Below are 12,136 nucleotides of genomic sequence, written 5' to 3'. Positions count from 1 at the left end.
TTTCCTGGCGGTGGCTTATTTAAACTCAGCAGAGATTGAACAGATACAGAAACTCGCCCCAGATTCGACGGGAACAAAAACGCATGTTGTTAGAGCTATCTGGCCATTCTTAAAATAACACACAATACAAGTTTAATTATGAGGGCAATCGTCATTTCTTGTTTAGAGGGGAAAAAAATCTTTAATTTTAATTATCTAACAGGGGCTAAATTATTTTATGAATAAGTTAGTGGGTCAAATATCATTAATGGTTATATGTAAGGGACATTTTTTTATTTTATTATATTTTAGTGACATACTATTTCGTTACCAGTGGGGCAATAATATGTTTTTCTCATGTGGCATCACTTAATATTTCCAGATGGGGACATCATTAAAATACAAAGTTGTGGCACTACAAGTGGCAGCATGCACTTGTACCCAAGGGTCTGTCCGCAGATAACCAATCCAGAGACAGAGGAAGCTGCTCTATTTGCATATAGACCTGGCATGGGATCTCAATGACCATAGTTGTATCAAGGTGGTTCATTCATAAATTGTATTAATGAACCACATTGAAAGATTGAAGGTATCAGGGCTATCGCTGGCTGTAACCCTTTGATGTACTGGATGAAGCTAGAAAACGCTCTATCACCGTCGTGGAAATCTGTTTTCACCAGCAATAGAGCTTTTCGCTCTTCAATAAATCAGAACTTTAGAATAAGAATCAAGGGGGCACCTGGTCTTACTATCTTGTAATGCAAAGTTTGCAAATGCAATTTTTATTTTGCATGCCGGGAAAATACTGTCTGCCTTTGCATGGAGAACGCAAATAGCTGTGAATGAGGCCATATAGTCACAATCTGGCCTTTGAACTCCTGCGAGTCTGCTCGGGTGGGCTAGGTTATGTGTTGATGTGACAGAACAGGACTACAGGTCAACCAGGAGTAAATTGGGGGCAGATATTTCAGGCCTTTCCTCTTATTTATAGAAGCTACTCAGATGTAGTTCTGCTGTGTAGACTAAAAGAGCCAAGTTTATAGACAACGCCTGCTTAGTACAGAAATGGATTCTCAGTCGTGGAGAGGTAACAAGTGTCCCCCAATAGAACAATAACCCCTCTTAGATTGTGTCTTTATTACACTACCTGGAAATCACATCAACTCTTATTTATACTCACTTCATGTTTCTGAATTAAACAGACCATCTGCAAAAAATAAAATCTAATACAGTTATCACTTTTCTCAAACATGAGCTCTGATCAGTAAAAGTGCATTATTCAAAAGTGCTTCACTAAAATGTAGCGCATAGCACAGATACCTAACAACGACCTTTAGATGGGACTGCATGCTTTTGATGTCAATGGAGACATACTTACCTCTGTAGATTGTAGAAAGTACTGCGACATTGAGAAATGGCGTAAAATGCTTAATGGCTGATATCTCTTCCTTCACTTAACCTCTTCTATAATTGACATAAGACCTGAGTGTGGAAAATTAGAGAACTTTATTCAAGTATGGTGGTGGAGAAGGAGCAGTGAGCACGACTTCCGCCAGTCAAACCAGGAAGTCCCAGCAGCAACCAAGGGACAACCGCCAAAAATGGGGACTATCACCCCGGGCGCACATATCTACCTCCTCCATCTGTCCTGGGCACTACCGAAACCACAACCTCTCTGTGTTAAAGGAACGCACCCACAAGTCTACCCTACTTGGACCGAAACTATAACTGACTTCTCTAAGAGGCGGGTTCTGTGTGCCCACTACCGAACTGTGTGCCCGACCACTGGGCGTCGACTGCACTGCGTATTCCGGAATCTCTCCATTCACTATTTCCACCGTCACGTCCATGAATACCAGGTATTGTACATCAATCCTGAACAGCCTGCCTCTGACCGCAGACACATATACAGTCAACCATCAACACCAGGAACTCCAGAGAGTGATTTTCTCTCCGCCCATCCTCCCCTCCCCTGTGACATCAGATGGTCCTACTCCCCTCAGTTAAACATTTTGACCCCTTAGTACTAACTAAAGCCTAGTGACACAGCATGTAGATTTTATTATTGCTTAATTCAGCCTTCAGTTCTTCAATAACTTTATTATTATTTATTTATTTATTTATAAAGCGCCACAGATTCCGTAGGGCCAGATAGAGAAGCAAGTAACAAATACATGAGGTAATACACGTAAGTAGCACAGATGAGTGTGAGTAAAGGTATGGGGACTCACACAGAGTGCAGCAAAAGACATGGCAGGATGTACGAGGGAGTCAGACAGTAGACAGACATGGAACAATATGTAGAGAGGACCCTGACCGCAAGAGCTTATATTCTAAGGGGAGGGGCGGTTATAGATAGTAAGAGCAACTGGGATAAAATGTAGATGGCAGACAAGAAGGAGAAGTTCATGAATAAGATGGTCAGGAAGTGGTAGGATAAGCGAGCTTGTAAAGGTGAGTTTTGGGTGAACGTTTGAAGGACTGAGGGTTGGGGGAGGCTTGAGTGAGACGGGGTAGAGAGTACCAAAGATTGGGGGCAGCACGGCGGAAGTCTTTGAGGCAAACATGGGAGGAAGTAATGAGAGGTGAATTGAGGCGGAGGTCAGAGGCGGAGCGGAGTTGCTGGGTAGGTATGTACCTCGAGACAAGGTCAGAGATATAAGGGGTGAAGAGTTGGTAAGGACTTTTGTAAGTGAGGGTAATGAGCTTGAAATTAATTCTAGAACAGATAGGGAGCTAATGAAGGGATTTACACAGAGGAGTAGCAGAAGAGAAGCGATAGGAGAGGAAGATCAGTCTACCCGCAGCATTCTGTATGGATTGAAGGTCAGAAAAGTGATTTAATAATGCTTCCCTCATTGGTAGGAATAGATTGTTGGAAACTGCTGCACATTATATCTTTGCAACAAGTTGAATGTATGATCTTTATCTCATATAAAAATACATCTAGCTCCACAATGGCCCTGCATTAGCCTGACATAAACCTCATCCTATAGGAGGCTATTGGTCTATGTAGTCACTATCCCCAGGCTATAATCCAGATCTCCACCACTTGACCCCCAAGGAAAGCACAGACCTGGGAAATGCCTCACCCTCCTCCTGGCACTCCCGCTTACCTTAGTTAAACTCACCTTTGAAATTTTAATTCTAGTTAATCCACAGTAACTATTTTTATCCTAAAAAACATAAAAAAACAGACAACCTTTCTGGACATTTTCCCCTTTGTAATTAAATGTGGTAGATGCATAGGGTTAGATACCACTGGTTAGATACACTTTTTATTGGATGTATCTAACAGGTAGCTGAACCTGATAAAGTGAAGACCATAACATGCAGAACTTGTGCTGTGGAATTTAAAATAATCAGGCAAACATATCAAAAATATACTTTTCTATGATTCTCTCCTTAGCTACTTCCATGCAAGTAGTTAAAACTAGAAATTGACCCCTTAAGTTATTATGCAATTACTAATGTTTATAGGGGTACCATACATGAACTTTAGAGGTTCAGCATAGTTTAGTGAGCCAAAAATAATAATTACCTTCAAAGTGTTCAGTGTGCTTTTCGTTTTTATTTTCTTTGTTTGGTTGTTATTTTTTATTACTTTTTTGTTTAGTGTTTGCTTTATTATTTATTAAGGGTTGTTTTTTGTTTGGTTGGTTTTATTTTCTTTTATTTTTTTTACTGCAGCAATTATATAAGCTTAGAGCATGTGCAGGAAGATCTCTCTATGTATAAAAAGACAGACAAGCTCCAGTGCAGGCTGTCGGAAGTGGAACAGTCTTCTACTTTAGACGGTCGGCAAGTGGTTAAGGTTCCTAAGATGTTTGCAGGAACGTAATGTAAAAAATGATAAATGATGATTATGTTTTGTTCTGGTCACCTGACGACACCGGACTCATATTGGATCTGCTCTTGAAAACGTAAACAATCAGTGAATGGTTTTCTTGTCTCCACGACTTTATAGTCTAGATGTCATTCTCATGCTGCTCTGCGGCCCTGTGTTTTAACAGGTGCTGCTGATTAATCAGTTGTTCTGGTCAGTTCACAGCCCACCAGCGGTGACCAGCATTTAATTTACATGTTCCAGCAATAGGCAATAAGGAGAGAGGGCTACACGTGAGATATTAGTTAAAGCTAGATGCATGTAGGTCTTTGGTTACTGTTGGACCCCCATTATGATCCGGTACCCAAAGACTACTTTAAGGCGTTATCTACCTTCAGACGACTTGTGGCTTATGTAACTTTAACTAAATACTTTGCTTTATTTTTCTGGCATGTTGGAAGGACTATATATCAGCTAGGAAGAGTTATTATTATTATTATTAATAATAATAATTTATTATTATTATTATTATTATTATTATTAAAATTGAATATTTAGCACACTGTTGTAAAATCAGTTAATGGTATATAGACATGACTTATATCTGAAACAAAGGGTAATTAAGTCTCTGTTCTTTTTGTATCCAATATACAGAGCACCACAACTATGTGTCATGTCCAAGTGCACTTGGTCATCCAAGTGGTCCGGCTGATATAAAAACATTGTTGCAAAGGAACATAACCAAGCCTGAAAAGGTTGTCATTGCTCTAGATAGATTTTGGTATCATTTCCCACCAGTACAGGGTGATAGAGGCATGCATGTAGGCAAACATACATTACTTTTGTTACTTCTGTCATGTCTCAGATGATGCTTCTCAATTATGACTGGTGCCACCTTAGGGGGGTGCTCTGCGATGTCACAAAATCAAATGTTAGACAGCCAGGTGAAGATATCCTAAAACTTCTAAAAATGAAAAGTGGAGGTGTTGACAATAGCAACCAATCAGATTCCAGCTACCATTTGTTAGAATGTACTCGATAAATGATAGGTAGAATCTGATTGGTTGCTATGGGCAAAACCGTCACGATCCAGTAACCACCTGGATCTGTGTGACAGGTTTAAACTAAAACAACCACCTGGTTTGTTTTAAAATTATTAAAACTCTGGACTGTCTATCCCACACACTGAGCCTCAGTCATTAAGGAAAGTAAATAAAAAAAGGAGCAACTTTGCACCTGGGCACAACCATGTTGCATTGGAGAGGGAGCGAAATTTAAAATGCGATGGCAGATTTATAGTTGGTCCTAGATCAACTTTAAGTTTCAGGGTAACAATAAAGCTATCAAATATTGTGTGCTACATGAAAAAAACAGCCATTATTTATCTTATGTGCAAAATAATATACTAATTTGCACCCATTGTATTGTAACATGGTTTTGCCCAGCAGAAAAAAACTCATTTTTTTTACTTAATTTCCATAATGAATCAGACCCACTAACTCTTGTCTTACCAAATTTGCCGCCATCAAGGTTTGATTTGAAAAGCTGATGCTCTTAATCAGGAAGTCTTTGGTTCTAAGCTGATTTACTTTAATGAGAGTTATCATAAGCAAATGATCTCCCGTGACCCAAAGTTATCATAAACCAAATTGGTTGACAGCACACGAATACCGATTAGATACAGTGGATCCCATACGTTCGCAGTTCGAGGCACCCTTAGCCAAAAACATTACCAAGTAGTCCACCGCCTCGCTTACCACTAGCCCTGGGGCGCAGCACCCCTGTGAGATCGCCGCGGCACACAGTTTGGGAACGTATTGGATTAAGAAATGGAATTGACCCTAGTCTGTCTGTGTGTGTGTGTGTGTTAGGGAATTTAGACTGTAAGCCCAATGGGGCAGGGACTGATGTGGGTGAGTTCTCTGTACAGCGCTGCGGAATTAGTGGCGCTATATAAATAAATGATGATGATGATTTGTGACCTACTGTAACGTCTGGAAAACACACTCAGTATTTACCTATACGCCCAAGCATCTGACTACATAATATTCCATCCTGTGTCTACTCATTGAGCTTATAGAATATTCTCTCCCTTATCCTATTGCTTATTGTGTAATAGTTTATAGAGTGAGGGAATCATGTTAAAAGTAACAATGCAAGTGAGAAAGGGACATAGACCAAGGGACATAGACCACCAACCAGCTTCTTGCAGTTCGCTGCGTATCTGAGACCCCTCCACATGGAAGTGATTTCTCAGTCTCTGCTGACCTCATGTGAACTCACAGGACAGAGGTGCGGAGCTCCACGCTATCAACCTGATCGTTAGCACTCCAGACAAACACTAGCAGCTGTTTTGCAGCCCAGACATACATTATATTTTTTTTTTCCATGAGAAATTTTCCTTCTTTATTTGCAAAAACAAATCGCTAAAGAGGAAATACACCCAAAGATAAGTGTGACCCAATTAACTTTAAATAGTGTATTGTTGACGCTGCCACAAATGTTTTTGCAATCTTCGGTTAATTATAAGAAAAGACAGTGGAATAAGGCTCCAAGGGGGACAGACTTTATAACTTTAATCTAGATAACACCAAAATGACACTTTGCTATTCAGTGCAATCATGGGAGGCACTTGTATAAATTAAAACGTTACTGTGTCTCTAAGGGCTCATTCAGATAAGCGCTTTAAGGGATTTTGTTGATGTCACGTTCCAAATGAAACACAACGGGGGATAATTCGATTGTAAAAAAAATCACGTGAGATTCCTACCGGCACGGCTGCAAGACAACTTGCGCAGATTTTTTTTTTTACAGGAAAAGCGCTTTTTTTTTTTGCTAACACCCCGTAGAGGTCCAAGCAGTACGAGCATTATTTTTTACCATAGTAACGGTAAAAATGCGCGGTCGATATGTTCCGAGGAACACCGCAGCCAATTTAATCTACCCCACTGTTAGAATATTTTGAATATACAGAACACTGATGATGGTGCTTGTATGTGTCTTATTGACAGTTGTGGTATTCTTCTCTACAAGTTTTTTTTTCATGGTTTATGCATTTTTCAGTAAAATGTTAATGTAAGAAAACCCTAATGCAGGAAATATCGGAGACATCTCCTGCATTAGGCAAAGTACCGCATTCAACCCCTGTCAACATAAAACGTAATGAGCACTGCAGTCTGGACAATTTTATTTAGCTCTGAAAAGCTTAGCTTTTCGGAGCTTGACACTGACGGCTAATTCCATCTGAAAATGGCGATAGCCATTCAATCCTATGGGGAGAGCATCGCAGGCGAGAGATCTTTGGATCCTTCTCCTAGAGCCTTGCTGCTCTCCCCTGCGCTGTTTACCGCAAATGGCAAATCGACCCTAGATCGCACATGTGCAGTAAAGACTCTGGGCTAGATTTACTAAACTGCGGGTTTAAAAAAGTGGAGATGTTGCCTATAGCAACCAATCAGATTCTAGCTGTCATTTTGTAGAAAGTACTAAATAAATGACAGCTAGAATCCGATTGGTTGTTATAGGCAACATCTCCACTTTTTGAAACCCGCAGCTTAGTAAATATACCCCTCTGAGTCAGATACAGAAGTCTGCATTAGAAAAGAGTCATCGTTGGGACAACCGCCTATCGGTCCCGACAGGAATTGTATATTAAATTGCCCTGAAGCGTCATTTCTCAATGTTGCGATGACAGATAATACTTAGCTGCCCAAGAACCCGATAATTTTTAAATAGGCCCCTTAGGCACATAAATAAATTGTGCATACATGATCATAGAAGTAATCGAACATTATGACGCATTTAGGACACAGCGTGAACTATTGATCTCAAAGCCTTCATTCCAATAACGCCATATTCTTCCCAGACTAAGAGGTCTATTTTTTATGGCCACTAATCATCATTATGCATTGCTGCGAATCATAATTAAGTACTGTCGCTACTCAACAAACATTTTTTCTTGTACAACAGCAGCCTAATGCTGCAGCGAATATAGGTAGTGCTATGCGTATGAGAATAATGTCTTTGCTTGTGGGGAGAGGCTTTTGCTGGACGCCATTGTAATAGACAAGTAACGCCATCCTTGTTTTGATAACTTTGTTAGTGCTGCTGTAGCCATAGAGGTCTATAGAGACAGTGGTAAGCTCCGGTAATTAGGTTAATGCTGGAGATATCTCTGATAACCCTTTAATCCTTTGTTAAATAACAAAAATCAGTGAAAGAGCCTTTTGCAGGCATTTTGGCTCTTTATCACTTATTATATAGACCCCCCCAAGTGTTATAAATGGAAAGTTCATTGGGGGAGGGGCTTCGACAACATGATGGAGCAATTGAAGCTTAGCGGACACTCACCAGATCGTAGGAACACTGCACCCCAAGTACAGTAAATCGGACTCTCTATTGTATCATAAGTTAATGAACTCATCATCATCATCACCATTTATTTATATAGCGCCACTAATTCCACAGAGCTGTACAGAGAACTCACATCAGTCCCTGCCCCATTGGAGCTTACAGTCTAAATTCTCTAATATACACAGACTAGGGTCAATTCAATAGCAGCCAATTAGCCTACTAATATTTTTTGGGAGTGTAAGAGGAAACTGGAGCACCCGGAGGAAACCCACACAAACGCTGGGAGAATATATAAACTCCTCACAGATAAGGCCATGGTCGGAAATTGAACTCATGACCCCAGTGCTGCCCATACTCCATCCAAACCTGAATTAAATATTTTGGAGTTCTTTAATTTGGCTTTGCAAATCTGCCTCCTGTTTTCTATAAAACGCTATCTATATAGAACACCTAAATGTATAGCAAATGCTTTTGTGTGGCATATAACAAACATGATAATTGCCCCAAGAACGCTGCATTTTTTCCTCCAGGGTCTTTTCTTTTCCAGGATCCGAGGGCAGAAAGCGCCAGTGGGACCCCCGCCATTAAGCTAGCATTAGACGCTAGCTCTCCAGCTGCCTGAAAAAGGCTTAAGTTACATTTCGTGAGCATATTTTCTCTGAGCTTTTTTTTTTTCCTCTAACAAACTCCGCAGAAAAACACCAGCTGAAATTCACTCAGCGTTTCTTCATCTCTCCACCTAATCCAAAAGGTTAAATGTTAATTACTTCAGCGTGGCTGAAAAACTCTCTGTTACCGAGATTAAAAGCTTTGTGTGACACCTAGAGATGAGTCTCCATTCATTTTAGTGCAACAGTATTTATTGTTAGCGTTTTTGTAACTTAGCATAGAGGCTGTTGGAGCCATTTTAGCTATGTAAATACATCCGTATGCCATGTTTTATTTTTCACATTACTTTGTATTATATTTACATTTAGCACTTAATAGCTAAAACATGGAGCACAATAGCTCTGGCTGCGTCTACTCTACGACACATGGGAGATTTGTAACAACGCTACCACTGTAATCAACGTAACAATGTACTGTAAAGGCGCTCATCCAATTGTAGCAGCAACTAACTGGAAGATCTTTTGCAAATCATTAACTGCTCTGGTGAAAATAAGTTGTCCGATTGAATGAGAAACATTGAGGCCAAGGCACTTGGAGGTTTTGATTCTTCCTCCATTAGACGTTGACTATTGAAGTCTTTAGAGCTTGAAGCTGAACTTCTCCATATTTTTGCAAATGTTTTTTTTGCTGTCGTAGCTTCGTTTTTTTCCTTTTTCTTTTTTTTAAATAGAAACAAAACGCCTGTGTGTTTTGGCCCTTAGGCACACACAATAACAAACCCTTCAATTTGTAAGTGAATTAAGAACAGAGGGCTGTATATAAGCTCAAGGGATAATAAAAGCTAAGGCTGTATTGAACTGTATTGGTACTCTGGGGGTTAATTTGGGTGGTCTGCTCATGACGTCCGGATGAGTCATGGGGAGGAGTTACGGAGGTTATATATGGAATGGGCGGAGAAGAATCACTCTCTTAGACTGCTGGACGTTGCCCACCCTCCCTCCCTATGGATCGACAAAGATGGTCATCTGCAGTGATCCTGTACCGGTACAATTTTGGTGGTGGTGGCTATCTTGGAGTAGCAGTGGCCGAAAATCGCAGTACAGTCGACGGCCAGTGGTAAGGGCACATGATGGTATCGGGCACGCTTAACCCACCTGTTTTCAAATGGAATAGGCTATTAGTCTCGGTCCAAGTACTTCCCGACCGGGTTGACTTGTGGTTGCTTCCGTTAGCCTAGAAAAGGGGAGGGTTCCGTAGGGCCCGGGGCGGTAGCCCCGTTTAGGTAGATATGTGCGCCTTGGGGTGTGTGGTTGTCCCCCATTTGCGGATGCCCCCTGGAAGGCTTGGGGCATCCTGGTTGGCCTGGCGGATGTCGACTCGGACTGCTCCGTCTCCACCACCATACCTGGCAATAAATCCTGTGTTACTTTCCCCATATTTAAGTTGCAGTGTCTTTATTATGGTTATGGTTAAAACGATAAAAGTATAATGTAAGGAAAGGTTATCAGCCGTTAAGCATTTTAATAAAAATACTTAAATAATCTAAATGCTACAATGCTCATGGAATGTGCCTATCAATCTGCCTAGTCTTATTTACGGGTAATTGAACCTATAAAAAAAAGAAATGCAAAGCCGGTTTAAAAAAAAGGAATACAACCACCCCCTTCTTTTTGCAAAATATAACTAATTCCACCCAATTAAAGATTAGAGATGTTCACTGACCCCCGTGTTTTGGTTTTGGATCTGGATTAACTTCGTGTTTTGGTTTTGGTTTTGGCAAAACCACCCTCACGTGTTTTGGTTTTGGCTGTGTATCACTATTTTTTCCTAAAATCCCTATTTTTTTCCCCTAAATCCACATATGTTGGCTCTTTTTTGTTCCTACATTATTATTAACCTCAATAACATTAATTTCCAGTCATTTCCAGTCAATTGTTGTCAAGTGACAAGAACACTGCTACCCCTCCTGTTTCTGTATGAGCAACGGCACTGAGCAATGTCACTGGAGAATGGAGAGTGACAAGAACACTGCTACCCCTGTTTATGTGTGAGCAATGGCACTGAGTAATGTCACTGGAGAATGGAGAGTGACAAGAACACTGCTACCCCTGTTTATGTGTGAGCAGTGGCACTGAGCAATGTCACTGGAGAATGGAGAGTGACAAGAACACTGCTACCCCTGTTTCTGTGTGAGCAATGGTGCTGGATCTCCTGGGGAGGGTGATCCGAGGATGTGCAAAAGTAACGAGCCGGCTCGCGAGACTACTTGGATCCTCTAAGTTTGGGTGGGCTCAGTTTACAGAAAACCAATGCCCGAGTATCTCTACTAAAGCTATATCTCAGTTCAGGCAGGGAGGGTGATGATCTATAACACATGGGTCTGTTTTGCTCTAGTATAGATTCGGTGACCTACATGGAATACTTTACTGTGGCAACCTCAGCCCTAGTACAATCCTGTATTTCAGTGTGTCTAGACTGTATATACTGGTTCTCCCATCAGCACCTAATCCTAATGCTACGCTGCCACCACCTCAAACATGTTATCCTTCAAATTCAGATAAATAAATATATGGGGGGATATGATAAGACCTTTTAGATAGTTGCCTTGGGCACAGGGCTCTTAGGGGACTTTCTGTATTCAAATTTTGTGGTGCAGTTATCAACTTGGCAACAGACAAAATGAGCTTTGTGCAAGGAGCTTGATGGATGTTTAAATAAACTTTGGGGTTGTTTTTGCTGATCCTTGTAAAGAATTTGGGGTGTGTATAATAAGGCCTTGGGATGAACATTTAAATTTAGACATGGTCCATAGTTGACATTATTATTAGCATTAGTGTTTTGGTGGATGGTCATTGATGGAAAAGTTGGTGGACTTGGGAATTCATGGCTTGGTCAACGCTCAGTGTAGCTTTATTGCACCACTGTGCTTGTTCATTCATTTTTAATTCTAAATATTTGTTTATGTATTGCAATCACTATTGGCCTTCCACATCTGTTCTACTTTTCTCTAATAAACTCACAATACAGGAAGTCCCACAACACATCACACAGCAAGAAGTTCAGTCTATTGATCCTCTAAAATGTTTGTCACCAGATACCACATACGTAACAATCACACACTTTAATACCAAAACAAGATTAGGTTGTGGTATTGTAAATGGGGCATGTAAACCAATTTGTTTTCTTCAAGCAGAATGAATAAGATATTTATCTCAGGTGGAATCCAGATAAATTCCACCTGGTCCACAATCCTGTGCTTCCCAAAGTCACCACCCAAAAAGTTGCAATTAACTTTTAGTCAGAAAACAAGACATTATAGGTGCTATATCAATAGTGAACAAACTTTTCAGCTAGGACCCCAAGTGTCAG

Source organism: Mixophyes fleayi, chromosome 8 (assembly GCF_038048845.1).
Source record: "Mixophyes fleayi isolate aMixFle1 chromosome 8, aMixFle1.hap1, whole genome shotgun sequence".
NCBI classification, from domain to species: Eukaryota; Metazoa; Chordata; class Amphibia; order Anura; family Limnodynastidae; genus Mixophyes; species Mixophyes fleayi.
The sequence above is the reverse complement of the archived record's forward strand: the minus strand, read 5'-3'. Positions refer to the sequence as shown.